This window comes from Sphaerodactylus townsendi, linkage group LG05 (genome assembly GCF_021028975.2).
Source record: "Sphaerodactylus townsendi isolate TG3544 linkage group LG05, MPM_Stown_v2.3, whole genome shotgun sequence".
NCBI classification, from domain to species: domain Eukaryota; kingdom Metazoa; phylum Chordata; class Lepidosauria; order Squamata; family Sphaerodactylidae; genus Sphaerodactylus; species Sphaerodactylus townsendi.
The window spans coordinates 87,576,606-87,582,724 of NC_059429.1; positions in this window are offsets into that span (position 1 = coordinate 87,576,606).

The following is a 6,119-nucleotide window of genomic DNA, read 5'->3' on the forward strand; positions in this document are numbered from 1 at the left end:
CTTTCAAAGGCACAAAGAACATAGTTTTTTCTATTCATTCATAATCAAGAATATATTATATAAATTACATTAATATAGTTATTCAACTATACATAGAATAGCTATTCTCTAAAACCATTTTAATCCTAATATATATATAACCTATTTAAACAAACTTTTAATACCTTCAGCAAAATTCAGTAAACTCCCTTAAACATTACATCAGACCTTGTTACAAAAAGCTAACACCTTGCACCTGGTATTCTAATTGCCTTTTCTTAGAGAAATTATCTATCAGACAGAGACAAAGGAGTGTACATCAACTTTAATTATCTTGGTATGTCTTCCCTGGCCTATGTCAAAACCAGAAAACTTTGGACAGCCACAAGGGCTTCTGGACAGTATTTTACTTCTGTTACTACAATTTGAGCCTTCTAGTTTATTTTTAATTTACTCTGTTCAGTTAATTTTCCTCCACTTAAGTTAATTGCTTAGGAAGTTGATTTCTCCGCTGATAAATTTATTTAGGAGGTCTTAGTATTCCCTGAGTAAGTGCCTTATTTCAGAAGATAGCGGACTATATTTGACGATCAAAACTAAGGAGCTAAGGCTTGATCCCAAAGGAGGGTTGGTGAGAGTTATTTTTAAAATAAAATGTATCTTTTGGACAAACCTCCCCAGTAAAAGCTGCCCTTTTACAAAATCATAGAGTGGGGAAGAGGAAAATTTAATAAATATTGCAAGAGTTCCTAAAATTCTCATGTGACCAGAAAGGCTGTGATGGAACAGTGAAATTTTAGAAAACTTGTGGAAAAAATATTGTGGTCATGAAGACAAAAACTTGTTTCATGTAATTTAGGAACCCAATACAATGTCTGCACATTGCAAGAACAGGAAAGATGCGTAAAAGATTAGTCAAAGGAGCCCTGTGGGATGTACTAAAAGGAATTACAGGATTGCCCACTGAAAACAATTAGAGGGGCTGGAAGGCCCATTTGAAATAATGGGAACCAGAAATGCTAGTTCACTTACGTGAAATACATAGTTCACACCATTGAAATACATTGCAAGCAAAAAAGGTACCAATGAAAATACAGAATGGATTTCAACTAAAGTCTTTGGGCCCATATAGACTACCCTGAATGACAGTACCCGCAGTGGAGTGACAGCCCCAGGGAACAGAATCTGTGCTCTTGCACTGCAATTATAGGTTACAGACTGAAATGACAGCCCCGGGGAATAGAATCAGTGCTCTGGAACTGGAATGGCAGGTCCCAAACCGGAATACAAGCCACAGACTGACAGGTCACTGACTGAAATGGTCACAGACTTGAATTCTAGCCCCTGGGAATACAATCTGTGCTCTGGGATTGGAATGAGAGTCACACAGTGGAGTGGCAGCTCCGGGAGACAGAATCTGTACTCTGGCACTGCAATGAGTGGTCACACACTGGAATTACACCCTTGTTGAACAGAATCTGCACCCTTGGTGACAGGCTGCACACTGGAATGAAATATTTTGCATTTTAATTAATATTTCTGGAAGGTGTGTACTTATCTGCAAAACTCAGAGCCCTGATTCTGTTCCCTGGGCTGTCACTCTGGTATGGGACCTGTCATTCCAGTAACAGAGCACAGTCTGTTCCCTGTGGCAGTCATGCCAATCTGCGATCTAGCACTCCGGTCCCAAAGCACAGATTCTTGTCCCCCAGTGCTGTTATTCTGGTATGGGACCTGTAATTCCTGTCCCAGAGCACAGATTCTGTTCCCCAGGGCTGTCAGTCTGGTGTGGGAGCTCATTCCATTTCTAGAGCACATATTCTGTTCCCTGGGGCTGTCATTCCAGTTTGCCGCCAGTCATTGCAGTGCCAGTTTCCTGGGGCTGTCACTCCACTGAGGGGACTGTCATTCCAGAGTCAGGGTAGTCTATTTGCACTCGGAAACCTTCATTGAAATTCATTTTGCATTTTCTTTGCTACTTTTTTGCGCTGTAAAGTATTTTAATGGAGCCCATGCAACGGAACTGGCATTCCTGGTTCCGATTATTTCAAATGGGCCTTCCAGCCCCTCCCCTTGTTTCCAATGGGCAATTCTGTTATTCCTTTTAAGAGAAGCAGTAGCATAGCAGTTAAGAACAGGTGTGCTCTAATCTATAGGAATCTGGTTTGATTCCCAGCTCTGCAGCTTGAGGTATGAAATGGTCATGGCTGTCTATGTTATTTTAAAAGAGATAAGTAGGATAGTGATGTATTGTGCTTGACCTACATGACCTGGAACCTGAAAGTGAGAGACATTGTAGAGGGTGGCAGGCACAATTCCCACTGAAAATTTAATCTAGACACAACCAAGTTTCAAAAGAATCGGCACCTTTTCATCCAGGTTCCAACCTCCCCACTGCAGCATGTTTCTAGCGAAGACGTCTAAGCCTGCCCCTTGGGGGGGGGGGCTGCTGTCAGGGGTGCAATTGTTAAGCTAGCAGCACCAAAATTTCAGAGTAGGAGACCCTCCTGATGATACCACCCAGGTTTGGTGAAGTTTGGTTCATGGGGGCCAAAGTTATGGACCCTCAAATGTGCAGACCCCATCTCCTATTAGCTCCCACTGGAATTTTTTTTCAAAAAGGTGCATATACAAGCAGTCCAGGAAAATCCTGTGATTAAGCCAGAAACGAGGACCTCGATCTGTGTTTTGTGGTTTGGCTGTGAGGAGATCTCGAGGGAACCTGGATATTTCAGGTGACTATCCCAGGATTAATCACCAGTGAGGAAATCACCTATGAATGGAGAAATAACTTCACATGCATGTCCCAAGTGAGGCTGTGAAACATGACCCACAGGATAACGTATTTATTGAAAAAGAGATTTCTATTGGTGCAGGAGTACACCATTCATTCCAGATCACACATAATAGTTCCTAAGATTTCTTATGTATGTTCAGAAGTTAACCCCAATGAGATCGATGGGGCTTATTCCCAAGTAAGCATTCATAGGATTTCCTATTCAATTGTAACTGCACATATGGGAATGTGAAATTTTCTCTTGGTGCCAAGCAGTTATGTTTGAAATGTTTCTCTGTGGTTATAGAGACCAACTGGAAAACATGATATGATATAAGCTACACATAAGAAAGTTCTTGGGCTGCCAGCCTAAAAATAAATTGTCTTCCTTACTCTCTACTCCCTGTATAGACCCTGAATGGCATCCTTGCTGTCCCCCAGTTCCTGAAGAGAGATCCTGCATTCATGGAATGAATATGTTCTTACCTTTCCTCCCAGATAGAGGAAGTCTTGTGATTCATCAGAATTGATGAAGAACACTTTGTGCATGCTTAAAACACTTACAGTTAACAGTTTTTAAGGCTAAGTCCTGGTATTGAAATCAAGTTCTAAAGTTCAGCAATGGTGAAATATTTTAAATTAAACATGGCTTCCTCTAGTCCCCCAGGATATTCTATTTGAAGTTTTTGCCCCTTTCCTTGTTAAGTTTCCTTGTAGTTCCATCCTCCCCTTCTTTTTCCTGCCAGTTTTAGACCTTTAGTGCTATATGGAACTAATGTATTTAAAGCTATGAGACCAACCTTTAATCGTCTGGCTCACTACTGTCAATTACTAGCAACAGTTCTTAGGCAGCTAATGGTCTTTTCTGACACTTAATACACATACTTTTTAAAAATTGAAGTTGCCATAAGTTAAACATGGGACCTTCTGCATCAGTAAGCCAAACTCCCCCTAGATCAGTGGTTCTCAGTCCTTGTTCATTCACACATACCTTGGCAACCCAATTGCCTAAAATTGTACCCCCATATTAGCAAACCCATTACACAATTTTTTCATGTCCCCCCAATGATCTGGCACATACCCCTGGACTATGCGTACCATTGCCTTAGATAATTAATCCTATCATAAAGCAATATGATATTTTCTGCTCCTAGTGGACATGTGATAAAGGATTTGTATCGAGGTCACATACTATACACAATCTAGGGGGAACAAATAGCAAGTTCTGTTGGAATTGAGAGGCTAGAAAATGGAAAAGGGTGATGAGAAATTAATGTGTGATGCTGTCTTTAGGTACTGTAAGATAAAGAAGTCAGGCTCTTGATTTACCACCATCCACACCATTCCATCCCACAACTGTTTTTATGCCTGATGCAGTATAACCTGTATCGTGTAAACAGATTTATATTGTATATATTTGTTGTGTGGCAAATCTCATTGCAGGTTGGGTAAGCTTTTGTTCTTTGAGTTGGCAGTTTTCCATCTTTGAAATTAAAATTTTCTGGTGATTACTCCATAGGAGAATATTCCAAGTGCTGGGCTACAGCGAGATAAAGTAAGAAACAGAAGGAAAGGATCAGAACATTAGAAGACCTCTGTTCAATCAGACTGATAATCCATCCAGTTCAGCATCCTGTCTCACACAGTGGCCAACCAGTTACTTTAGACGACCACCAACAGGGCATAGAGACCAAGGCCTTATGTTGCCCACTAGGACTGGTAGTTAGAGGTTTACTGCCCCTGGATGTGAAGGTTCCCTTTAGTTACTATGGCTCATAGCCACTAACAGATCTATGCTCCATGAATGTCTAATCCTCTTTTAAAGCCATCTGTGCCTGTGGCCATCACTAAATTCTCTGCAGCAAATTCCACATTCTAGTCACTTGCCAAGTGAAGGCTTATTTCTTTTTTTTTCTGTCTAGAATCAACTACCCTTCAAGGTCATAGGGTATGCCCGAGTTCCAGCATTTTGGAGAAAGGAGAAATTGCCCCATGCACAATGATGTTATAAACCTCTACCACATCCCCCATTAATCCTGTTTTCTACACTATAAAGTCCCAGACTTTTCAACCTTTCTTCATAGGAAAGGTGCCCCAAGCCCCTAAATATCCTGGTTGCCTTTTTCAGTCACTTTTCCAGCTCTACAAAATCCTTTTAATTACATGAAGACTAGAACTTCAAGCAGTTGAAATGGTTAGAACTTCAGAGTGAGAGATCTGCTTGTTGGTACTATGATTGCATGGTGTAGTGGTTAAGTGCAGGTAGACTCTAATCTGGAGAACCGGGTTTGATTCCCCACCTGAGCAGTGGACTCTTATCTGGTAAACTGGACTTGTTTCCCCGCTCCTACACATGAAGCCTGCTGGGTGACCTTGGGCTAGTCACAGTTCTTTGGAACTCTTTCAGCCCCACCTACCTCACAAAGTATCTGTAGTGGGGAGAGGAAGGCAAAAGAGTTTGTAAGGCCCCTTGAGTCTCCTTATAGGAGAGAAAAGTGGGATATAAATCCAAACTCTTCTTATCAATAGTTATTTTAAACCAGTCTCTTTTCTTCCACTCTTCTTGTTTGTTCTTAAAGGCTATAGTGCTAAATTGTCTCACTGGATTCCACTGTATATATTTCTTAGAAAACAGGCGTAGTCTTTTTTTAATTGGACATTTATTTGCATTGTTCTTTGTTTTAAGCCGTTATTCTAAACTTGAATTTCAGAAACTTAATATGAGATGGGACTGATAAGACAGCATTATACTACTTTTTAAACAATCCCATTTGTTTGCAGTTGTTGTTTTTCTGTAACAAGCTGCACAGTCAAGAAACTTGCACTCAACCATACCTTTTTGGCACCATATTCAGTATTCTTAGTCTGCTCTGACTGCCAGTAGCTCCCCAGATCTTGGGCAGAAGTCTTTCACATCACCTACTACCTGATCCTTTAATCTGGAAAAGCCAGGGACTGAATTAAGGACCTTCTGCAGGCAAAGCAGAAACTCCGTCATTGAGCCACAGTGCTGCCACCTGCCCCCCCCCCCCTCTAATTCACAGGAAGTTAAAAATAAAGGAGTATCTGGGTAAAAGTCACATGAATTGCAACAAACAAACAAACTGAAAACACATGTTCCTTTCAAAAGAATCTTAAGGCTGGCTTGTAGCTCTGCATGCTTTGATGACTGATTCAGTTTGTTTTTCATCCATATGTAAATATCTCTATGCCTGGCTGGGCATGAATCCTGGAATGCTGCACCTGTGAGCATGAGTTATTTTTGTGCTTTAAATAGCTAAATTGTCACAGTATAATTTTCCAAAGGTGGAATCATTCATTTTTTGTTTCTTACACAAACAGAAAGATTTCCAGGAGAGAGAAG